Source organism: Manis pentadactyla, chromosome 15 (genome assembly GCF_030020395.1).
Source record: "Manis pentadactyla isolate mManPen7 chromosome 15, mManPen7.hap1, whole genome shotgun sequence".
NCBI lineage: Eukaryota > Metazoa > Chordata > Mammalia > Pholidota > Manidae > Manis > Manis pentadactyla.
In genome coordinates this window covers 63,343,377-63,369,569 of record NC_080033.1, presented here as the reverse complement: position 1 = coordinate 63,369,569, position 26,193 = coordinate 63,343,377, and the positions used below count along the sequence as shown (strand labels likewise).

General features: G+C 45.1%; 1 long non-coding RNA gene across 2 annotated transcripts in view; it reads left to right on the top strand.

Annotated features, from left to right (window-relative positions):
* LOC118924482 (uncharacterized) overlaps positions 1–26,193 on the top strand; it is a 201,661-nt gene that overhangs the window by 153,626 nt on the left and 21,842 nt on the right. Inside the window, exon 3 of one of the 2 annotated variants that reach the window (XR_005029618.2) lies at positions 18,698–18,840. The exons of the other annotated variant lie outside the window; for it this stretch is intronic. This is a non-coding gene — a long non-coding RNA (uncharacterized LOC118924482). Of the gene's footprint in view, positions 1–18,697; positions 18,841–26,193 lie in introns of those variants that run through there. 2 annotated transcript variants of the gene reach the window in all.

Genomic DNA, 26,193 nt, shown 5'->3' with positions numbered 1-26,193 from the left:
AATAATAAGAGGAAAAAGGGTGGCTGGGTTTCTAATTGGATGGTGATTCAAAGAAGCAGCTGTGTGCAGGGGAATTCAAGAAACTGTCAGGACTCTCAGTAGACACAGATATTATTTAGAATTCTTTTGGATGATTCAGATTTCTACTACCAAAGCCCATCTCAAGATTTTTATAGTAAAAGTGACGGAAGCTTCAACTCTGTCTACCAAACTGGCAAGCCTTAATAAATGAAGGGTAGTTTCCATTTGCATTAAGTAATACCTGCCCTCTGCTGCCCATGCTCAGCCATAGGCAAGGGATTTGAATGGAGAGAGCCATGCTGTGGGGAAAAAACCGCTCGTGGCACCAGTTTACCATCTCAGAGCAGAGCAAAAACCCAAGAATTTGTCTGGAAAAAACATTGCACAACAAAAGATAACAAAAGCCACCACCACATGTTCTTCCTTTCCTTCTTAATTGGGTTGTAAAAGTAGAAGACTGATGTCCAGGACTGGCCCCAATCTCTACTCAGTCCGTGGCTTGGTCAAGGTCCTCCTCTGTCTGGGCTGCAGTTTTTCCATCTAAAAAAACGTGTTGGAGTCAACTCTGAACAGCTGGAGATGGAGCTCAAGTCAGTTAAACTTCAGAACAAAATTTATTCGGTGTAAACAAGAGACCACAAAATCCATGCATGTCTGTGTTTATTCTAATCTAACTTAACCTCCAAGTAAAATTTGCACAGCAGTAGGATGCAATATAATCAAATTTTGGCAAAGGACGGACACATGTGTTTACTCCTGCTTGGGAAACAGTAGTCCACAAAGGCCGTCTGAGCATTCTTGCATCTCTGAATCCCCGTGTACACCCCTCTGAGCTCTGCTCCTCTGGGACGGGCAGCCATATCCGAGATGTTCTTCAGCATCCACTGTGTCATGCAGGAAATCAGTTTAAGCTTCAGTCTGTCTTCTCTTGGCCAAGATCATGGTTAAGTGTCCTGAGCGTTTTAGATGAAGCATAGGGTGTTTCCTAAACCAATCAAGATCCAGCAGGTGGTGGTGGGGATCTGTAATCTACTAGTATATGTACCGTCCCATCCTCTTTCTGTCATCCTCAAATCTAGGGTCCAGTTAAGATTTTTACTTCTAAGAAAGATATTAGTATTAACACTAATGCAAATAATATGTAGTAATTACAATATCCCATATTAGATATAGAAACACTACTGCTAATTTTAACGGAGCCAGTTAAGGTTTCTTAGAAGCAAGTTATTGAGACTCCTGTGGACACTCAGAAAAAAGGGAATTACTAGAAGCACGTGGGCCAGGATTGAAGGAAGAACTGGACAATTAGGCCTCAGCAAAGGCAGGAAGCAGGTTTTTTTATGGGATGAGATAGTTGTAAGTAATAAACAGCTTCTTTGGGGTAACACGGTTAACACGAATCATCTCCATCCACTCAGTATGATTTAAATTGTCAAGAGAAGGAGTAGATGGTGCTGGCTGACTTTTCAGACTCACTGTCCAGGAGAGGAAACAAAGATGTCTCTCTTTTTTGACAATTTCTGTGGTCACCTACAAGAGGATCTATACCAACACTTTATATATGCTATTCCTAATCCTTAGCCCAGACTTTCAAGGAAGTATTCATGTATCTCTTCTGTACATAAAGCCCCTGAGTTTGAGAGAGGCTCAGTAGCTTTCCCAGGGTCACAGAGTAGAGCTGCTGAGACTTGAATTCAGGACTGTACATCACCAGCGGACAATCTTGGGCTGCTATCAGAAAATGATCCCCTCGTGGTCCAAACTCTACTTGGTTAACTCACAATTTGTCTTCTAAACAATCTGATTATCTTTCTCTTCGATTTTTCAAATTTTGATGTCCTGAGCAAAAGGAAAAAGTTCAGTGTGACAGCAGATCTTTTTTGCGGCCACCCAACACTTACTCCCTTTCTTTCTAGAAACAGCTTGGCATTATGTTAAATATTGTTTATTTGCATGGTTTCTGATTGCCTACTTAAACCTTTGTTTTACAAAAACAGGAGTTCTGAATCCTTAGTTTCTAACAGGGGCACTTGATAAATATTTCGTAAGGGAGAACGCAGCTCGTAGAAGCAGACCAGGTAACAGATTGAACTCCTCCTGTGCAGTAACTAATTCAAAGTCTGTTCCCCATTTCAGCTCTTCCTCCTCCTTGCCTGTGTCAGGTAATTTCTCCCCCATTCTCTCGGTCAATCAAGCTGAAATCTCGCTGATGTTTCTGTGAGTCCTGGTCTGGCCCTTTAAGCCAAACGTCCATGCCTGTAAGAACCCCATTGGGCAGCGCATGAAACGGAGCTGCAGAACACACTACCCGGTCTCCTTGTTTGCTCTCTGTCCTTAAACCGTTCTCGTGTAGCAGAGCGTGATCATCCTGGCAGCAGACCTCACTGCTCAGGCTGAATGCTGCATTTGCTTCATTCTTTAGCCTTGAATTCAGCACCACTAGCCCAGCAAGGACCTTGGCTCTTTTAGTTTATCTGGACTGCTCTCCTGGCATCCTGCCCTGGTGATACTGCCCAAAGATTGAAGGGGCTGCACCCCCTTGCTCAGCAGGTCTGCAGGACCCCGACCCTGTGCACTGCTCCATAGCACAAGCCACATGGTCACCTCAGATCCCCTGAGTAGAAGTCAGACACGTCCCCCTCACTTCTCACTCCAGTCCCAGCTGTTGCCATCTTTATTCTGCCGAATCTCTGACTGTCCTTCCATTCCTGGAGCTTCAGGTGTCCTTTACCTGTCGTCAGACAGATCCCATCCTCCTCCTTCATTGTCTTTCCCTTCCTGTCCTGCCCTCTCAGGTTCTCAGGGGTTTGCAGTTTGCCCAGGCAGAAGGGGAATCCGACGGCTTTTTGAGCAGGGAGGCCCATGTCTATTGCTTACGTGCAGAAGGTCCCCTAAGCAGGGAAGCACCTTGCAGAACATTTGGGGGGCCCTCCTCTCTACCCCATCTCGGGTCACATCTCCCTTGCACCGCACAGGCCAGCCACACTGGTCCCAAACAGTTCCTCTTCTCTTTGCTCTGATTTCTTTGTTGCCAGGGGGAACGTGAAGCAGGAATTGCTCGTCCTGCCATCCTCCCCACTCAGAAATCTTGCCCATATTTCAGGACCCAGTTCATTGCCACTTTTCTATGCACCTTGCCTCATTTCTGTGGTCAAGGTCAGTGTCTCTCTCTTTTTGTTTTGCATCATGACTGAGGTCCATCTGCCACAGTAGGCCAGTGAGTCTCAGGTGGGCTCCTTCAGTCCCTTGCTGGAGAACCACCCAGGGCAGAGGCAGGAGTTAGGGAGGGTTCTGTTATATCCTCAGCCCCACTCCAGGTGTGGACGCCTGTTCCTTGTGCTGCCTGGCATTTATTCCTGTCCTCTCTGGAAACAGCATCCTAATTTCCCCACAGGGAATTTCCTGCCCCCAATCCACATTCAGTCTCAATGGGATGCTTATGGGGATGTTTTGCCCTTTGTCCCTGAGGGACAAGCAGGTGACAAATCCCTGCCTCTTGCTGACATTCCACATTTGGGGCAACAAAGTTACAGAAAATAGCTCCGTGAAGATCTGTCCATTGGTTCCTCCAATCTAAAACACCCACTGATTTTCTGGAAAAACTTTTAAAAGGAACATATCAGAAGAGCTTATGGATATCTCATGTCCTGAGAACCTGCGGTATCTCATCTAACGGGCAGAGCTGAGCATCCAGGCCTCAGAAGAGGCAGCAGTCAGGGTCATGATTTGTTCCCAACCTAAGGAATAAAATATTGAACTACTGAATTGGAATATTCTGGATAAGAACCACAAAATATGCATTTTTATCAGAATGTCCCTAGTTTTGTTTCTTTTTTTAAATAAAGGTTTTGTTATGGAGTGGTTTAAGATTGACAGAAAAGGAGGGAACGCAGTAGAGGATTCCCTTACACTCCACACCATTTCCCCGTTGTTCACACTTCACTTTTCCATCAGCTCTTGCAGCTTCAAATGCCCACTGTGGGACATTTGTCAAAACGGAGAAACTGGCATTGGCGCAATTCCGTTGACTGAGTTCTAGCCTTGGAGGTCATCAGTTTTTCCATTAATGTCCTCTTTCTGGCCCAGGGTCCGAGTCGGGGCACCAAATTGCATTTCGTTGTCATGTGTCCGTAGTCTCCCGTGGCCTGTGGCAGCTTCTCCGCCCTTCTGTGTTCTGTGTGACCTTGGCAGTGTTGAGCTGTGCTGGCTGCGTGTCTTGGCGAATGCCTCGTGGGTGTCTGCGTGATTCTGCCACCACGTCAGACGCTCGGCCTCCCGAGGACAGGGATCACGTGCGTCTGCTGATGCGGCGAATGCCTCTGCCCCACATGCCCTGCACCCCACCCGTCGCCCGGTCACTGTACAGCTTGTGGCAGGGCTCTGAGCAGCCCCCACCACGGAATGGAGCCGCGTGCATTTTACTCGGGTTGGGTTTTCAGACAGAAATAATCACGCAATTACAAAGGAAAACTCTAACTGTGACCGTCTGACCACATTTTGACATCTCTCAGTTCATTCACACATGCGTTGCTCACAGCCCAGTCTCATCAAAGGGAAGGAGGAAAAGGGGGCTGCTGGCTGTCAGAGCTGGAGGACAGGCTCTTGCTCCAGGCATGTTTATAAATTTTTAAATATTTCAGATGCTTCTGCGATGCTGCTTATTCCGGTTCAGTGGTCGCAGGGAATGCATTAAGGGGGACCGCGCTTCAGCTAGGTGAGCTGTTCCTGGATTATGGAGAGGTGTCGCCCAGCCAAAGGGGACGCGCCGCTGTGCTCAGGGCTGCTTGTAGTCAGGCTGAACAGACCCAGTTCACACGCCGACTGAAAGCAACAATGAAACAAAGCATTTCCTGAGGACAGGTAGTGGATCTTCATTCTCTAATAAGTACACAGAAGTCACGCACATAATGTCTAATGCTGGGAGCATTCTAGAACGCAGATAATTTGAGTTCTACTCTATTAATGAATAGTAAAGAATGTAAAGATTTGAGAGGCCTAGAGAATTCTCACAGCCAGGAGGCTCCAGGTGGCAAAGCTGGGGGTTGAACCCCAGTCTCCATGGTGCTCAAGCCAACACTTTCGTCACTACTCTGCGGGGACCGTGAAAGCTGCCTGTCTTCTTTTCCAGGCATGAGTGGACACATGCATTCATCTTGCTCATTATTTTCACTATTAAATAAGGAAAATTAGTATCTTTGCCATTATTTGTGCCATGAAAACATGTCATATCTAGCATTCCATAGGGCAGCATCCCTCAAAATTTGGTCCAAGGGACCCCTACATCGAAACTTCATGGGGGAGGGGCTTGTCAGAAATGCCCATTCCTGGCTCCCAGTCCAGAGCTGCATCAGAACCCCGAGGGCGAGGCCGGAGTGTGTACACCAAGCCCTGCAGCTGATGCAAGCTTTTACTGAAGTTTGAGAACATCTGCCCTAGGGAAGTGTGCAGGGCTGGCAGCTGGGGTAGAGAGAAGAGAAGAGAGAGAGAGAAATCCATGTGGGAATACCATGAGACGGTGACGCTGTGTTCCTCATCTGATGGCAGGAAGGCTTTGAGGTGGCTTTATACACCCTCATGCAGGACAGCGGGATTGAAATAGACCCTAGAGGGATTTGGGCTAGAAGGAAAGGACTGATATGAAAACAGACATGCCAGGTGTAAGGGTAATATTTAGCAGCCTCAAGACCAGTGTTTCTCAGCCTCAGAACTACTGATATTTTGGACTAGATAATTCTTTGCTTTTGGAAAGCTGACTTGGGCATATTAGGGTGCTCAACAGTGTCTCTGGCTGCTGTCCACTTGGTGCCAGCAGCATCCCCCCCCACCCCTGTATGATAACCTGAAATGTCTCCAGACATTGCCGATGTTCCCTGGGGGGAGAATGGCCTTGGCTGAGAAGCACTTCTCTAGGGCAAGACAGAACTGGTTCAAATCCTGCCTCTGCCACTTACCAACTGTGTAAACTCGGGCAATGTGTTTAATCTCCTGAAGCCTCAGTTTTCTTAGCTACAACATGAGAAAACATACATCAAGACTGTATGTAGCAGAATTCTTGACTCTGCACTGTGTGTGGGTGTGGGGGGGAGGGGTGGTGGTGGTTAATTCTGGCATTTTGCCAGACCTTAAGAATTTGAAATACATACTCCTCTTTTTCCTTCTTCTTGCAGAAAAGGGGTTTTCAAAAATCTGAGAATTCTTAACTTGGGGTCCGAAATCATGAACTAAGGTTGTTATTACTGGTCCGGGGACACTGAACCTTCCTAAACCCAATCAGAGATCATTTTACTCTAGAATCGGGTAACTATGAGCCGCGCCTGCTCTGTCAGCTACGGCCGCCTGGGACCCGCTCACGCCGAAACATTGCTAAAGGCTGCAAGTGAAAATCGTGCATCTGTCATCTCCGTGAGCTCGCCGGTCAGACCCGCAGACGGAGCAGGCACGAAGGCGGTGCTTGGCCCCAAGCCCCGCTGGTCTGGCTGTTTGAACACGGAATCTGTAGATGGCTGCCCTTTCAAGGGAACGAGAGGTTTTCAACATTTGGGACAAATTACCCAGTTTGACAAAAGCAAAACAGTCCCCCTTTGCAGATGAAGTGCTCCTTAAGTGCCTCTCCGGTTTCCAGCCCAGACCGGACGCTTCTCCCCATCCGCTCTGGACCGGCGCTGGAACCCACCGTGCCAGCAGATAACCAGACGCTCTCCCGTGGGCCTGGCTCTGCAGAGCCCAGGGCTTTGGCCCTGATAACGATCTCGTGGAGCCTGAACTCCACCTGAACCCGGACTTTCGCCCTTCTTGCCGTCACAGCGGATGACTTTAGTGTGTCCCTCGCCTCCCCACCCTCAGTCCTTTGAAAACTTTCTCTTCTATTGTTTCTCCCTCAAAATTACCAGAATATACAGCTGGTACTTCTCTGGCCTGAGCCCAGTTCTTAGGAATACTGATCAATAATCCAAACCCTTTTTCCAAAATCCCTCCTGTACCTTAAGGGAGTGGTACATCCTGTCAGCAGGTGGAATATCCCCAAGAATCAGCTGGATGGATGTCTGCTTCCTTTGACCTTTACGAGCTTCCCATAGTGGCAGGATCATCTGTGGGTCACCCACGCTTTGATTAAATTCTCCCAGAGACATGAAGTGCGTCACCTTACAGGATGATGTGTTTCCTTATGGGACGCTGTCGGCTGCTATTGGCCACGGCAGCCATTCGGTTACGGCCTTCCTAACCCCTTATCAGCATCTGCAGCTATTTGACTGACTTATTTGTTCATTTGTTGACTATCTGGTTCCCTCCCCTCCAAAAGATGTAAGCTCCACAGGGACAAGAGGCTTCGTGTTGTATCCTCTGGTGTTCTTGAATACTAGCTGAGTAAAAGATGAATAAGTGAATTAGTTTACTGCTTGACTCAGATCTCCTGGTGGATAGCGTCTACATCTACATACATATTCGTCCTGCTGTTTGCTTGGTAAGCCTCATGGTATGGTGGGAAGAACACAGACTTATGAGTCAGATAAACCCATGTGAAAAATCTCACCTTTCCTACTTGGAAAGGTCTTATGCAGTTAACATTTCTAGCTTCAATCCGTGAAATAAGTTAAACTCTAGGATAGTATCCAATTTCCACACTGGTATGAAAATTAAGAGATTTTTCTAGAGTACTTAACAGTGCTTGGCACACAGTAGGTATTTGGTAAAAATGATTTGAATTGCACTGAGAAAGCCACATGGCTATTACCAGCATGGTCAGGAAAGACTGGAGCCCCCAGGGTAGCGGTGTGGTCTGTCCCTCTGTGTCTTTCCAGAGGTCCACCGACTGACAGGACCTGCTCATTCATTCTCGAAAGCCATTTCAGTACACCAGGCACCGCCAGAAGAAAACCCACAGTTGTGGTAGCATCAGTAGGGTGGACCCCTGCTCCTTGGCCAAGTGCCCCACTTATTTTGTAGCATAAATGATTTAATTTATTTCCCTTTCCTTCCAACTTGTGGCTGCCTGGATTTTAAACTGTTAATTCCCCCCAGTGTGCCTGGATCCTGGGTGCCATACAAACAACACACGCACACACACACACACACACACACACACTTCAGGCATTTGTCTGTCACTTGCCTAAATTAAGAACAAATCACAGTCAGTTTAAATCTCCCAAAATAATAAACACCAGGTCATCCAAATGTCAGAGGGTCTAGTCATTTGCAAAATCTTTATATGGCTCATAATTTGAGATTAAGGAAAAAAGTAGTGAATGACATGAAATAAAGAGTGAAGGAGAGTCATGGGAGCAGACGGGTTACTCACTGGACCAGAAATACGCAGGCAAGTGGTTTGGGGCCACCCTCTACCCTGCAGCTGGACCATGTATAGGCCTTCTGGTCTCTGGACCTCACCAGGGGCCTTCTGTTCTGATCAGTTCAGCCCTGACTTCTGCTTTCTGATGAGCAGTTAGCTGTTGAGCAACAGGGATTTTCATTACTAAGAGGTTTCCAGAGTGGAAGGCATTCCAATTCATAACAGGACGTCAGCTTTCCAAGGCCCAGGGAACCTCCTCTCTGTCTTCATTTTGCAAAGCTACGTGGCAGTTTGACTGTGGCTTGTACTGTACCAAAGCCATGCTACGTATTTTATTGTTGGTATTGTTTGCAGGGAGACCTTTTAATGTAGTGACGTTAGGGGTAAGGGCATGGGACCTGGAGTTGATCCTAGGCCTTGATCTTCTACTCAGTCTTGATGTTACACTAAAAGAAGTCACTCCCTGACTTTTAACCTTTGTTCCCTCACCCATGATCTGAGGAAGGCCTCAGGTCAGTTGCAGTAAAATTGTGGTTTGTGCAGCCTCGATGCTTCCTAGATATTGGGGCTCTACACCTGCCACCTGTGCTCTGGCCAGCGCACCCTCATTGTGATAGGATGATTGTTGGTCCCCAAGGGTGTCCACATCCAACCCCTGGGACCTATGAATATGTTTCCTTACATGGCAGAAGGGGCTGTGCAGGGGTGATGAAGTTAAGGAACTTGGGATGGGGAGAGTGCTGGGGGTTCCCCAGGTGCTTTCAGTGTGACCACAAAGCTGCTTAGAAGAGTGGGGGGCTGCAGAGTCAGAGTGGGAGAAGGACAAGTGATGACAGATGGAGAGAGAGAGAGAGAGAGAGAGACTGATCTGAAGATGCTCTGTGACTGGCTCTGAGGATGGAGGAGGGGCCACACACATGGAACGCAGGTGGCCTCCAGCCCCAGGAGGCGGCAGGAGAACAGATTTAGTCCCAGAGCCTTCAGGCAGCAGCGCATCCTGCCGACACCTGGATTTTAGACTTCTGACCTCCAGGTCACGAACTCAGGTTGTTTCCAGCCACTGAGTTTGTAGTAATTTGTTACAGCAGCTGTAGGAAAAGAACACACCCACCTTTATTTGATTTACACATTAGCATTTCACCTAAGGTCTCATCTGAGGATGGATTTCAGTGGTTAAGAATGTTTAAAAGCCATGGGGCAGTTGATCTGAGGTTCATTTCAGTTTGAAACAACTAGGACTGACTTCTTCGTGGGAGAGAATGATGCTGGGGGCAAAGAATGTGCACGCCCCAAGTCTGCGGGGGGCTCACACACCGTTCGTCAGTGGTCAAGCCCATGTTGTCATACCCTTCACCACGTCAAGCCAGCTGTGCCTCAGGATCAGCTCTTCAGAACCTTTTGCTCTTTCAAGGTGTCCTCCCTGCGAGGATAATGTTCGCAGTTTTCTCTCAGCCATTTCCCGAGGGAGCTCTAGGAGGCAGCTACTCTTTGAGGAGTAAGTTTTCCACCAGAGTGCGAATTCCAAGAGGGCAGGACCTCTCCTGTTTTGTTCACCACGGTTTTCCCAATGCTGGTCCTAGTGTAGATGCTCAGTGGCTATTTCTGGAATAAATGAGTACGTAGATGAATAAAAGACCCTGGTGGGAATGTGAAATGGTACAGCCACCCTGGAAGGTGGCGTGGCACTCTCCTATAGGAGTAAGCTTGGCCTGACCTTAAGACCCCACAGTCACGCTCCTTGGTATTAACCCAAATGTACTGGAAATTTATATTCACACAGAAACTTGCACAGGGATGTTTATAGCAGCTTTATTCATAATTGCTGAAACTTGGAAGCAACCAAGATGCCCTTTGGAAGGTGATGGTTAAATAAACTGGTACATCTAGACAATGGAATATTGTCAGCGCAAAAAAAGAAATGAGCTGTCCAGCTTTGAAAAGACATGGAGGAAACTTAGGTGCGTGTGACTAAGTGAAAGAAGCCCATCTGAAAAGGCTACACATTGTCTGACTGCAACTATCTGACATTCTAGAAAAAGCAAAATGGAGACAGCACAAAGATCAGCAGTTGCCAGGGTTGGTTTGGGGGCAAAAGGGGTGAACAGGCCAAGCACAGAGGGTCTCTAGGGCAAAGAAATTTCTCCGTATGATACTGTAATGAAGGATACATGTCATTATGCATTTGTCCAAAACCAAAGGATGTTTGGACTGTGGGGGATAACGAAGTGTCCATGTCATTGATCAGTCATGTGCAGGTGCCACTTGGGGTTGGGGGTGTTGATACATGGAAGCTGTGGTGCGTGGAGATGGGTGTGTGGGAACATCCATACTTGCCGCTGTGTTTTGCTGTGAATCTAACACTGCCCTAAAAAATGAAGTCTATTTTTTTAAAGTAAAAAAAATAAGACCTCTAAAGACTATAAATCTACCTGCTATTGTCTAAACAGACTGAGCTTTTGATGCTACGATGCCTTATAAAAAGTGTTACCCTGAGAGGGAGTCCCCTCTCTCACGCTTACTTTCTCTGAACTAGTTTGTCTTTTTATTATTGAAGATTCTCCTGAAGACTTTCTGACTCTCTCACCACCCCCTTCACACCACCACCTCTGAGGCTGAGTTCTGTGCCCTTTTTTCATCCCCAGTACTCCCTGAGCTAATCTCTACCCTGGCACCAATCCATGCTGCACTGTTTTTACCAACAGTTATTCATGTGACCCATTGGGCGTGAGGTATTGAGGGGATAAAATGTCCCGTATTTCTGTATTCCTAAGTCCCATATGCTTCCTCACACACAAGTGGCAAGGCCCAGTGAATGTTGACTGAATGGTTGTGGTTAAAAGACTTGAATGTGAAGCTTTTGACCCTCTATTTATCTAGCAGTTTAAATTCAGCCGCCCATCTTAACATGTGGAGATTTGTAAGAAAATTATTGAAAAGAAAAGGAAGTCATGATAACTAAGAGTCAACAGATCAGTCATGTTAAGTTAATCCTACCTTCCTTCTGTCCGAACAGGGCTATTAGAGAGAAATGTCAAGGCTGTGACAGCTCTGGTCCAGCAAGGCATGGGATAGTCATTGAGAAAATCAGAAAAGTATGGCTGGATGCTAAGACATTGAGTGACAGGCTTGGCATCCAAAATGAGGTTGATGGGCCACAAGTAACTAGAGGTGTTGGATCAACAGAGAGAAAATAAAGGCACTTAGTTGGAGTATCGTAGAAGGGAATAGAGCATCAGATGGGATATCAGACTAGGCAGGGGTCTAACCTTCCCTCCACTCCTAAGAGGCTATGATCCCTCAAAACTTTGTATTCCATTCAGTTACCAGAATTCTGAGATAGATAAAAAAAGAAAAAAAGGTACTTGACTCTCACAACAGCAGTTCTTTTAGTCTTTTAGGGCTTTATTAGCTTAATTCCAGCCAGTTATTTTTTTATAGCTTTCATGAATCTAATTCAAAACACATTGAGAAGTCAAACCTTTGCTGGGCTTGAGAATGTAACTAATAAAAAAGCAAATACATCAAGGTTGCCAAATACCGCAGAGCAGAAGTATATGACACCAGCTCTAATGTGAGAAATTGTAGAGTCTTATTTTTGTTCCCCTTTTGATAGGAAACATAAGGGTTGTTTCATACTCTTGGAGAAAGGCCCTTGCAATAACTTAAAAAAAATATCATTATTATCGAGTGAGAAGACCCTTCATGTCATGGCAGTGGGCTCGGTATAATCCAGGCACTGCCCTTTTCTCTGGGGAACTCTGTGAAAGGCTATGCCTCTCAAATTTAGTATCCTTTGGCAGCCAGAGAAACCTCAAATCCCGCTGAAAAACCAAAACCTCACGTCGCCGTCCCCAGGGTGATGCTGAGGTCAGGCAGGTGGCCACAGAAGAGCAGTCATGAGGGCCAGTGTAGGCGTTGGGGTAAGGAAGTGCCTCTCCACCTTGCTTGTCTGCTGCCCCTCCGTCCCCTTCTGTTGCCTGGGGCAATGTGCACTGTGAGGTGCGACCAGTCAGACCGGCGGCTTTGCAGTCAGAGCCCCCACCTGCCCATTCCTTTTGCAGAGCCATGCATGGTTTTGCCAAGAGAGCTTGGTTCCTTGAATTTATCCTAAGTAAGATCCATTATGCATATTCAAAGGATATTTTATTTTAAACATTCAGTCGTGTGGATTTCAGTGCCCCCTTGTATAGCTGGTACAAAGTACTTAAATGTGGACCACGTTCCCTTGTTGAATTTCATGGCACTTTGAGAATAACCCTGGGCTGTCTGGAGAACCACTTCCCACTCCCTTTCCACTCTCCCAGGATACAGACACAGCTTCTCATGATGGCTTCAGAGCCGTCGTCTCCCCAGAGCACGTTTTGACCTCTCCCACCTGCCCTGCACCTTCCACCAGGCAGCACCTCTGCACGTTCTCCTTCCACCTGGAGTACTCATCGCCTCCTCCTCCTCACGTGGTCAACTCCAGTGCCTCCTTCAGACCTCAGCTGGACCCTCAGTGGCACAGGGAAGCGTCCGCTCCCCTCCCTGTCACATCCACACACTATGCCCTAGCAACACTGTGCACCTCCTTTGCACGCACTTAGGGACATCCTGATTTCCCATTTACCTGGGCGATCAGAATTACCAAGCAACGGCCCTCATTTCAACTACCCTGTGATTGACACGAAGGCTTCTGTCTTCCAGCATATTTTGTTTCTAACATGTGCATAGCATTTAGCATATCCTGAAAGCTCAGAATATATTTTTTGAATGAATGAATGAACAAATGATTGCATTTGTTCTCGTTGCTGCTATCCCCTGGTTGATGCACACCTCTTTGGACTTTACATTTATTCTGCAAACATTGGGAGTGAGAATATCCATACTTCCTGCCTCACAGGGTTTCTGTTAGAATCATATGAAATACTGCTCAGCATTCAGCATATTGTGGGGATTCAAATACTTGCTGAAATAAATGACTGAATTTAACAAGCTTGGCAGCCTCTCACATTGGTGATGTACCTTATATTTTATGTTTTTTTTTTCACCCACAAAACTTCTCATCCTGGACCTTCTCTTCCCTTTTCCCACTACAGTTTCACTATTTGGTATTTTTCTCCCAAGACCTCCACATCCATGTAAGCTAGGCATGGCTTACAGTCGTGATAATTGTACCTTATATATGTATATTGCTTGTATGTTTATGAATTACTTAGCAGCATTGTTCATATCTTCCCATAAGTGGTAGTGGATTTTTAAAAAACCTCTAGCATATTCGCATACTGGGATATCATACAACAATAAGAACAAATGATTAAAGCTAGTCACAACTGTAGCTGAATCTAACAAGAATAACGTTGAATAAAAGAGAGGGATGCAGAGTGTATATTGCAAGATAGCATTTGCAAAATGTGTGAAAAGAGGCACAGTTAATTTTGGGTGTTAGAATAGGATACTGGTCACCCTTGATAGGAGAAGATAATAGAAGGGAAGCAGGAGAGCATCTGGGTCACACTCTGTTCCATCATCTGTGCGCTGGTTCCACAGCTCTACTCAGTGCCGGGAAATTCACCAACCTGTGTATTCCAGAAAGGCACACTCTACTGTGTGTGTATTTTACCTCAGTTTACAAATTGCTTCTCCAGGCATGATTTAATTTCATTTCAACCTCAGCTCTGTGAGATCAACAGGGCAAGTATTAATTCCATTTTAGAGAAGAAGAAAAGGCATGTGGAGAGCAAATGCTTTCATGAAATTTGCTTCAGGCCCATATGTTAAAGCTCAGATTGAAACCCAGGTGCTCTTAGTATAGAACTCTTTCCATTAGATCGTATTATCCTCAGCAGGTAACAAAATACTATTTAAATATGTGTGTCTCGCATGGACGCACAGGGAGTGGAAACCTGGGGTAATTGCTGGGGTCTTATCTTGAGTTACAGGGGCTTTCTGATACACCCCAAAGCCCGCCGTGCTGGTGGCCTCCTGCTTGGCTGTCCCCCATTTTTAGCTGAAAGACAGTCAAGGGAGATTCCTAAAGGAGGGCTCTCCTCTTATTTTGCACCACATTCCACACCAGCTGCTGATAGCTACATGGGGAGATCCAAATGAGTCCCAAAGACTGAGGCAGTGCCATTGAGGTCATATGCAGAATATGACAGTTGAGCAGATGTTAAGCAGCTGGAACTCTCTAGCACACCCACTCAGGTCCCAGGTGACCTGATTTTGTGTCTGTGTTCTTCCATTCTGCACCCCTGGGCTAATCCTTACAGTGGGAAGGCAGAGGCGTGGCTCACACCTCATCATGGAGGGCCTCATGGAGAGCAGAGATTTTGAAGGGGCTCATTAAAGACACAAGGGGCTTGGTGATTAACAGGAGGAAAGGGGTCCCAGATGTAAGTACACTTCAGGAGTGGTCCAAGTTCCTGGGAAACTGGCTCCAGGGCTCCATGGGACACATAAAGGGATAAGGAGAGAAATGAGAAGTGTGCTTCTGAAGATAGGAAATGAACACATCTCATGAAATTTTATTTTAGGTGCATCGCTTGGACCTACCAGTTCCTAAGGCTCTTAACTTCTAGACAAGTGCCTTTGGTTTTAATCATCTGCTGTGTGACCTTGAGCAAGTCATATCACCTCTCTGAGCATGACTATGGTACTTGATACTAGAGCTTGTGGTTATGTTCCTGATGCAGTTAGACAATGCATCCTAGCAACCAGCCTGTTTGTTTGTGGATAAGGAACAAAAAACAAGTTTGAGGGGGTCATGAACATATGTTCCACTGAAGGAAAAATGAACGTTCTACCCCTTCCTTTGCAAAAACAAGGGACACATACCTCAAAATATTTGGTAGATCACATCTAAGTAGAATTTTATTAAAGATGAATGCATAGCATTCTTATAACTCCCTCTTTTTAGGAGTTGAGATGATTTTTATTTGCTTTTTTATTGTTTGATTTTCTTGCTGTTTTCTAAAGTTGCATCGTGTCATGGGATTCAACTTGGACCCATTTTTGTGTTGGCTTTGATGAAGAGCAATATTTTTTTTTCCCGAAAATTGAGGTTTCCTGAAATCTGGTTTTATTTTCCGAATGAAAGCACAAAAATCCATAGTTTGATTTTCTTTTCTTATATATCTTTTGCCTCTTCATGGATGTTAGTAAAAAGTTCCCTATGTAGTAAAGAAAAATGTGCTTGTGCCCCTCACCGAAGTTCACTAACCAGAGTTCATATTCCTTTCACACAAATATTCCAACCTGCCAGATTTTCAGCATAGTCCAAGCAGCCCAGCACACATTTGTGGACATTCATCTTATATTCTGAGTAGGACGCCTTAGCTGTCGTCCTGAAGTTTCACATATCTCGAAGCTTGTGTATTTACCTCTGGATGGCTTCAATCAGCATGATAGACACAAGGCACCGGCTGTTGAAAGTGGGTTCTACTCTGGTGAACTACTGCTTATTTTGGCTTTGTTTCTCTCTTGCAATCTCATATTTTATCGAGTGCATAATTACCTCTCAGCTTCAGACACCAGAGTCACCAGCTGAGAAAAAGTTGGGAGGCCAGTTTTTGACGGTGGTAAATTTGTGCTTCAAAAAAATCTCAACCCACACACACCCCATATGCTACCATCCAAAGGAAGACTTATTTCATGGTTTAAACTTTATGGCCTTAGATTTCAACATGACATGAAGGATGTCGAAGGGAAGTACATTTGGATGGTAAGACAGGGATAATTTGTACTGGGAAATCATTTGCAATTGTGATAAATAATCCCTGGCACATAATAACAGAAAATCTCAACCCTTGAACTGAATTATATATGTTTGTGTCTCATAAACAAGAAAATACATTTTTTTAAACTGCTGTGTCCACAGAGTCCTTTCACTTCCAAGCCACCCTCGTTAATAATCATAAAGAAGCACGTTTCCAAGCTCAGAATCACATTAGTCTCCCCACACGTGACCTGATCATGCACTTGGGGGAGAATGGATGGGATGCAGTTGCTTTCATGTGTACTGTGTTTTTTTCTTGTTTTCCTGGTGGATAGCCTGGAAATGAAGGGTGGGGGAGACTGATGGAAAAACCAGATTACAAAAAAAAATGAGTGTTTCAAGAAAACTGAGCTTTTCCTGGTTAATTACTGAGGCAGTGATGGAATGACGGGACGGGTGGGGGGTTTCTTCCTACGCTCAGGGAAGGTGTGAAGGGAATACTTTTCTGCTGCTGTTACTTGTGAACCTTACCATCGAATCTGGAAAAGTTGATGTGGAGACTTAACAGGCCTTTTCTTTTGAAAGTCTGTGCTCATAAATGTTATAGATTTGGATTTTCCAAGAGAGAGGGGTTATCCAAGGGCTGGGGAACAGGGGAATGGCTATATACAAGAAAGAATGTGAGGCGTCCTCAAGAAGGTGATAGGGATGGCAGTGCGGAAAGGGAATGGAATATGGCCGCGGAAGGATAAGATAAGCACGCAAGATGGGCTTGTGTCTCTCTTCCAGGCTGCTTTCTGGAGGACAGTAACCCTTGGGTGGTACATGGTGCCTATATGGTATCTGTGGGAGCTGAACCCCAAGTTTGGGACCTTGAGGGAAGTGAGGGCTCCGTGTGGTCAAACACGCAGTTAACGGAGAATCTTCTGAGAAGACTGTCTTTTCCTGTGAGGTACTGCTGTGCCAGGCCCCTTAGAGGTGACCAGGACCCCGGGGAGGCCGTGGGCAACCTCACCAGAGGGGCAGTAGCAGTAATAGGAGTCTCCACAATAGACCAGAATCAGGCCCCACTGCATCTTCTTAGGACTTTACCCACCTGACTACCCTCCCGCCATGACCGAGTCCACCCACTGATCAGAGGCAGAATGTCAGTCCGAGCGAAGGTCGTCTCCAACCATATAGTAGGAGAGGGGAATACAGAGCTGCCGAAGCAGCCTCAAAATAATGCCAACAGGGAGAGGAGAGACGCGAGGGTTAGGTAACATTGCCCGACTCCTCACGGGTCATCAGGAGGACCCAGTGAAATCAAGCGTGAGTCTCTATATATACATATAATCAAGCTTTATAAAGTCTGCTGCTTATTTGCTGGGCAAGCACATCCAATAGTATTTACTAAGCATTTACAGTTATTGTCTAATCTGTTCTGAGTGACCCTAAAAACTGACAATGGAACTGTTTCAAGGACATTACGGTGAATGCTCTCAGGTCGAATTCTACAATCTGACAAAAAGAGAAAGATTACCTGGGGCCTGGTACACAAAAGGACACCCTCAGGGTTCACAGCAGGAGCTCCCCTGTGGTCTAGAAGCAAAGCAACTGTAAGGGAAGCAATCCAGCCTCTTAGAACTGGAAGGAAGTGTGGGGGGCCTCTGGTGTGACTTCTAGTCAACTGCAGGGAATTCCTGGGTGTAATAACCCCATGGGTTTCCCACATGAGCTCTTGGGGGACCCTTGCTTTGCATCCTCTTCAGCTCAGGCAACTTAAACTGTGATTATCCGTTTCCGAGGAGGACAAAGCTTAAGGGTGTTCAGTGACCTGCAGGCCTGACCGGGCCGTCAGGTTCAGCGTGGCAAGTAGATTTGAGTGGTTCGGAGCCGACGTTTTGCAGTCAGACAGGCCTGGGTCTGACACCCGGCTTTGCCCCTTCACAGTGGGGCAGTTTAAGTAACCTCGGGGCGTCAGTTTCCCTGGGTGCAGAGCGGGGATTATCACTGCATGTCCCATGGAGAGGTATCATGAGAATTAAGCAGATTAACTAGACGGTGCTGTAAAGCGCTTCAGCAAAGGCCTGGCGCATTAGAACTTGACAAATGATGTGTTTTCAGTATCGGGGGAGAGAGCAGGAAAAAGCACAGACTGAGGCTGAGAATGTATGTGGCTTTGAGGCACGTGCACCAGTGGGAGAAACAGAAGATTCGGGAATCAGATGCTGAGTCTCGGTATCAAATCTTGTCTGTTGCCCCCAGTGACGAACTTGCATCCCTCCATATGTTTTGCTCAGGGTCTCTCAGCCTCAGCACTGTTGATATCTGGGGCTGGATTGCCTTTTTGTGGGGGGTGGGCAGGGGGCTACAATTCTGAGCATCAGAGGATATTTAGCAGCTTCATTGGCCTCTACCCATTAGATGCCAGTAGCACCTCCCTCGGACTCGCGACGATCAAAACCATCTCCAGACGTGGTTGGATGTCCTCTGGGGAGCAACATTTCCCTGGCTGAGGACCAGAGGTCTAGCCAGCCGGCTGCACCCACTGCAGTGGGCCACGAGGCTCCCCTGTGGCCGTCTTTGCTCAGACTCTTGTGGAAGCTCACAGCTGGAAAGTCCTCGCTCGGCTTCACCAGGAATATGTAATAACTCAGCCCAAAACTGTCTTTTCCCCCAAATTCCTGTGATTGTCCCGTGTTTCTTTTCAGTTTTCAGCTCTGGGAATTTGCCTTTTCTCACCTTCCAAAGCCAGAGCAACCATCAGAAAATGATGAACACTGCCGTCCTGTGCCGAAGCCGCCAGACAACGGCAAGGTGTATGATGCACCCCGATCATGGTGTGAACTTACTATATGACCCCGGTTAAAGACAACATGACTTATATTTTTTACTATAAGGATTTCATGGGGAATAATTTTCTTCATTTTGTTTTCCTTTCCAGCTCTTAAAAAAACTAACATTCTTTGTCTTCATGTCCTGTCATTCTTCTCTTTGTGTCATTGAAAATAATCACTGGGAAATTCAGTGAGGGGCTGGGGGCGGGGGGCCTTAAACGGGTCACATCATTTAGACGTGTCTGTGTGGACACTGAGTTGGTCTAGCCCCTGGAGGAGTGGGGTGCATCCTGAACAGTCTAGGTTCCTGGATATTCCTCTTGATGGGAAGAAGAAGGTTTAGATGTACATTTGGGGAGGAGCTGGGGACCCTGGTGTTAATTAAGCACCAAGTTAAGCATCTCCCTCTATTGTCTTATTCAACCCTCATAAAGGCATTATGTGAAATGGGAGTTATGATAATTACACTATAGAGAAAGCGAGTGAGGCTCAGATAGAGATGCGCTGATCCTACATCATGTAGTTTGTGATCCCAGCTGGGATTCAAGCCCCGGCTCTCCGATGCCACAGCCTATATCCTTTGCAGCAATCAACATGACTGTACAGGGATGGGGACTGATGTGTTAGGATTTTATCCAGCCTGCTCACATCATTCCTCTCTTGATTGCTTATACCGTGTAGAGCCTTAAATCCATGAACAGGCTTCTGTGTAAAGACCGGGCAGGGGGACCAGGCAGGGGGTTGGGCTGATCGCAGATGGCCTGCCGATGATCCAGCAGGCAGGTCAGGCCTTGCCTCGTTTTGACACTGATTGCATACACTACAGCTCCAGGATCTACTGATACTGGCCAGCCAGGGGTAATGCAGAAGCAAATAGAGAATCAAGGACTAGGATGACGTCCAGGTCTGTAAGACCCTGGACAAGTTATCTCTTGATTTTCTCACTTTTGAAATGAGAATGATGAGCCCAGTTCACAGGCTGGGACAGGACATAGGACAAAGGAAAGACTCCTGCCTCCTTCTGCTCCACCTTGTGATTGCTCTCAGGCATCAGTGTAGGATGCCCCCTGCCTCTCCACACCTATGGCCTGGACCACATCACTCCCTCTCTGCACTAGGACCATCTGGGGTCCTGCCCATTCCTAGGGAGGCTTCCAAGAAGCAGGCCTCTTTGTCCATGACTCACTGGCCCTCCCAAACTTTGCCCCTCACACATATAGGGGACCCTCTCTCCCTCAAGGTCAGCCACTCAGCCACTACTTCCCTGAACTCTCTCCTCTCTGCTTCCTGCTTGGAACAGCTGCATCCCCTCTGCTCAATGAGCTCCAACAGCCATGTGTTGTTTTGTCACTGGGACTTGGGGTGGGCAAGAGACATGCTGCCCACTGCTTGTTCTTTATTTTCTTTATTCATGTTTGGATGAACTAACCTTCTGGATTTAGTTTTATGATGGGAGCTGCAGCCGGCAGAGAAGAAATTATGTCTCCTAATGCACACATTAGACCAAGAAATGCTTCCAACTTATTTTTACTTAATAAAGAAAATGTTTCTATCAGGCATATCCTTTTTCCAGGCACTGTTCTAATAAGCACCTGACACATTTTAATTCATATAATCCTCATAAAAAAGCCAAAGAGGTAGGTTCTTTTATTATCTGCATTTTGTAGATGAGGAAATAAGCATGAGTGGTGAAATAACTCCTCGCCCAGGGCCACACAGCTAGGAGGCAGGGGAACCGACTCCCAGGTCCCTGGTCCTGGCTGCTGTGCATTTGCGATTCTTGTGAAGACAGTTCTGTGAGAAGTCTTACCACAGTATAAAACCCATTCATTTACCACCAGATGTAAAATGTGATTTAACTGCTTATTAAAAAGGATAAAGTTGCATGAAATGGAGACCTGACTGTGTGATTCCATTTCTAAAGTAGCGCACTTCTTGATGTGTTGGAGCCAGCGCAGAACTTCTCCCAGGGGAGCAGTTACAATGTTGCAGACCACCGCTGAAGTTCCCTTTTGCTCTGTGTGTCTGCAGGAGGGAACTAAGTAGGCCCCTATTGATGGCCTCCCTGGGTTCCCTCTTTCCATGGCTTCGAATGGAAGCACGGGACTCCCAGTTTAATCCATGTGCCGCCCCCAAAGCACACATTAAGAAACATCCCCCACTCACCTCCTTTCTCCCCTGTTTTCTGTCTGCTCTATGTGCACAGGCCTGGCCCTGGCAAAGCACATCCCTGGCTTTTGTCTGTTGATTTCCTTGGTTGGTCATTTAACAAACTCTTAAAATAAAACCCCCAAATGAATTTCAAAAGATAAACAGCTACAGGTTAAAACATTATTTTAATAATTAATTATGAGATAACAATAATTTAACTAGACATTATATAAACAGTTACAGACTACAGTGAAATTAGAAAATGTTTATTTTTATCTTAAAAGTTGTAGGTGCTCACTTTAAGTGGCTGGGTAAAAAAATCAAAGGGTCCAAAGAAGAGAATAAAAATTAGCCATATAATCCAACCAGTCAGAAATATTCACTGGTAACGTTTGGGACTTTTATTTCCCCCCAGGGAATCTTTCTCTCTGTCTCTCTGTCTCTCTTTTTATCTCTCTATCTCTCTCCCTATATCTATCTATGTCATCTCTGTCATGTAGATGATATCTCTACCTGCCCATACATGTATATCTTGTATTTATACAATTTGATTGGTATCCTATTGAATCCTGCTTTTTCTTCATTCAAATTTGTCATCAACCAGTGTCCCATTGCATTAAATAGTCTCATAAAACACCCTCTTAGAAGGCTACCTCAATGGATGAGTCACAGTTTTAAAACTATTGCTCTGCTTGCTCAACGTCTAGCTTATTTCCAATGTTGACACCAAAATAATAAACATTTTTCTTTATATGTCTCTGTCTGAGTTTTTTCCCCTCTTTTGTCTGTGTGAATATTTTTGTTACCAATTACAGAGATGTCAGTTTAATTTTCTTAGGACAGACTTGGGAAAATCACTGAGGAAAGCAAGGAACATTTTTTTAAAAAAGGATTTTATGCATGTTATAAGATTGTTTTCCAGATAATTGGTACAACTTGCACTCTCGTGAGAAGGAAACAAGAGTGTCTGTTCCAGTCCTCCTTTGCCAAAAATGTTTGACTTTTAAAAGCTTCTTGTATTTAATAAGTAAAAAAGAGAAGCTCATCTTAGTTTGTATTTCCTGAAAGGTCCTGGTGAGGCTGGGCATTTTTTTTCATGTCACTTACATTTGTTTATGTATTTAGGTATTACTTAAAGTTTTCTTTCTCATTGACCACTTGTGTGTCTCGTGTGAAATGTCCACATTTCTTATCCAATTTTTCCACTGGGATTTTGAGACTTTTCTTATGAATGTTCTAGAGTGTATTTTCTAGTTTATCTTTTAATTTTACTTATTAATTTGTAACATGTTTCCAGATAGGAAAGTCTGTCAATGGTCTCACATAGTGAATTAAAAATACTTATGTATAGGCACATCTTGGTGAAATTTAGAAACAGATCATTTCTCTGTCATCTCCTTAAAAATACTATAAGGGATATTTGGGATTCTGGATTGATACTCCCACACGTCATAGGGAAATAAATGTATCTCATACTGTCTCTTTGTCATTTCAAGTTTGTTTTCTTGGAGATTTCCTTAACCTTTCCACATACTTTTCTGGGGCACTCTTTTTTTTGTGCCTGTTCTATTGATATTACAAGTTTTCAAATCCTTTAAAACATTAAACATTTGCCCTTAAAATTATCTTCTGTTCCCTGCAGTAGCTCTATTTCCTCCAGATTCATTTCTTTCTCTATTTAGCTTGTCTTCTCTAATTTTTATACTGGACACTCCCAACTATCTAATGATTTATACTTAATATTGAACTAGGGTTCTGCACAGCAGGAGGGTTGGTAGACAGGTGGGCTTTGCACTTGGATGATCACAAGCCAGTGAGTGGCCCTGATACTGGGAGGTATTACATGTAACAAAGTGAACAAAGATAAGGTCTGTTCTGCAGTATGATGCCCTCTGCTTATAGCATTTAAATAAATGTCTCTTCCCACCACCCATTCCTCCATGTTCATCCCATATCTTATTCCAATTCTCAGTGATACCCAGTATTTCCAAGTCCCAAGACTCCATGTGGTTCTGTTGGCTAATAGAGTCCCATTGCACAGAAGCCCACTCATGCCTCTGAGCTGTAGCTTCTCTCACTTTGCAGAGCAGTTGTCCCTGGAGCCTGGACTCCCAGGATTTTGGCCTCACTGATGTCCCCTTTCATGTGGGTTTGGGCTTACCTCACACTGACAGCAACTCACCTCAAACATGCGCAGTGTGACTTTCACATTATACCCCTGAGTTCCTTGTTCCTTGAAGATGTCAAAAGGTGCTCATCATGAAGCAGGTGTGAGAAGCCTCTGGGTCTCAGGAGTTGTTGTCTCCATGGACGGTGCCAACCAATGGGGCAAAGAGAGTGAATGGGTCATTTCTTCTCTCCGTCAGTCCTTGGGTGGACAGCTCATTCTGCACCGTCCTCGGAAGACCTGGGTGGGAGTAAGTTGCCACTTTCCTTAATGGATGCCTTGGTAAGCTCAGAAACACATTCTCCAATTGGCTTTTCCCCTTTCTTTCTCCCTCCCTGGTCCCTCCCTGCTGCTCCCTGGATTTCAGTCTACCTCAAGTCCTTGTCTCAGGCTTACTTTCAGGGGAACACAAGGTTCTTCAATAATTACCCTTCCATCCTCTTTCTTTTTCTGAGGACCCCTCCCATTCTCTTCAGTAATGTGGAATTATATTTAGAGACAATATTCACTATTATTTTGGTGTCAACTCAGTAAGGAGGGTTTTGGATATGTTGCTAAATTTATTGACATTTTGTCTCTGCATTTTTTTAAATGTTCTTGAGTTTAGAGTATGTGTTGCCATACACCTTTTGAGGGTAAGAGTTATGTCAGTTTCTGCAGAGAAAACAGATATCATTCACTGTGTGTGATTCAGAATGTTTGTGGAATAAAGGAACATACAATGCCCTTCAGCCAAAGATCCCCAGAAATTCACCTGCAGTTGAACAAAATAGGATTTATTAAGTTGCTATAATGAGGGAGAATGCACACCATTGGAAACTGTGAGTTTTCTCAGTAAGAGGGTGCTTGGAAGGTCTTATTATAGGCTTCTGTTTGGTGATTGTGGGGAGGGCTTTGGGAAGTGGGACTTTGCCCTACATTAGATACTGTCAGGATGTAAAGGTGATTCTATAATTAGAAAACTTGGTAATTCCTGTCTAGGAGGCATGTGGAAAGCTCATGCTGGAGTTGGTAAAGAAGAAGCAGTCACTTGCAATTGCTAGGAAAGGATGATATTTGGTCTTTGTAATGAATGAATGAATATTGTTATTTTTATCATTCTTAGTTTGGACAGTGTACTTGATTTTGTGTTTGCTCAGCCCTGATTACCAGGTGGTCTTGTCTTCATGTTGCTCCATCCCGATCATCTGCCCATTGGTGTTCTGTGAAATTGTTTGTGCTCAACAGGAGTATATATCAACCTGCCTTCCGGTGCTGGGAGATTCTTACTTAACACCAAAGTGAGCCTAAAAGGGGCAGCCCCATTCCCAGCTGTCAGGAGCTGGCTATCTCTTTCTCATCCTTAATGAAAATCCTTTATAAGCTGTGATGTGACTTCCTTTCCATGCAGGTCTGCTGGGGCAGTAGTATTATTGATTAACAGGCTTTAGAGTCTATTACATGTGAGCTTTGAATTCCAGTTTTGCCACTTGCTACCTATGCTTTCTTAACTCTATTAGACTCTCTTAGGCTGTTCTATTCCATTCTATAAATGGTAATAATAATCCTCATAGAAATCTTGTACAAGGCAGTAATTCATGTAATAGGAAATGTAAAGTGCCTGGAAGACTATTTGATCCCTAATAGACACATATGCAAGGTAAGCTCCCTTCCCAGTTTTGGTACAGATATTCTCCTGTAAAAACATTATCCATCAAGGACCTACTGGCACCTGAATGGCTATGAATATCTTCTTTCCAAAAACCCAAGTAAATATGCCCTCCAGTCCCTCCTGCACCTCAATTTTTCTTCCTCTTCTTCTCAGTCTTGCTCATGTAGGTAGTTTGCACTCTGACACATAGTTGGAAAGCAGCGATCCCTTTTCCCCTCACTCAGATTTGTATTACATACAAACGTTTTGGAATTCCCCACCCCCCCATCTTTTCTTTTTTAGAAAGCTGGTAATAATTAATCCTGCTGTACTCACAATAATGGAAAAACTGGGAAACATTTTAGGGGCTTCAAAAACCAAACACAAGCTGAAGTGTTCTCTCAAAATAATGTGCTTGTGACAATGATGTGTTATATTTAACATTGAGCATCATCTTCTTGGGTGTAATTTTAGCCAATTGAAAAACAGAAGGGTTTAGAAAAGTGGGTGTGGTCTTAACAGTTGTGTGATGAAATTTATCAACAGAACTCACACACCCACCAAATTTTCTCTGATACTTTGGGGCTGCCCCAGACGCAGATCCTGAGCAAGGATTTGAGTGTAAGCTGTTTACAAGGGATAGGAAAGGAACACCCAGAGAGGAATGGATAGTTGAGAAAGGAAAGGAAAACAGTTATAAAGGATGTGCCATCAAGCCAGTAATGCCCACGAGCACTGAATCTTAGTCTGGCTGGGAACCTGTGTAGGACAAATGCCTCCACACAGCCTCTGCATACCAGGCAGCTGAGGCATATTGGCTGCAGACTCCCTCTAGCCATTGGTTGAGGGATGTTCCTGAGGGAATTCATCTCCCAGTACTTACAGGTGGGCATTTTCAGGTAAACTGGGCTCCAGCAGCCAGAAAAGGTGCTCAGACAGAAGCCCACAAGCTCTACAGTGCTAAGGTGAGGACAAGGGGTTGGTACGAATTGCTACAAGGCTGAGCACAAATTTAAATTTGAGTAAGATGTGACTTAACAGAAACATCTTATTTTTAAAAGCAAACGGCTTCTTAAGGCACATTTTCAGGCAGCAGATTGGTGAGAAAGACCTAGGATGGGAAGTCAGACTGGCTGGTTTTCTTCTGGTGGCTGTGTCACTTGACATCTTCGGGCTCTGTTTCCCTTATACCTTTTGAGGTCACGTCCAATGTCAAGAGCCAAGTCCCATGCCCAGCATGGCATAAGATACTTTGGTAGGCATTCATGGAACTGAAATTTATTGTTCACTTTTATTATTTTTCACAGCAAAGAAATTTATTTGGCCCCAGTTGCTTTCAGAAATTGGTTGAGAGAAGACTAAAGGAGGAAATGGAATTTGAAACAGTGTTTCCCCTGCACTGGCTGCCATCGTACAGTAGCT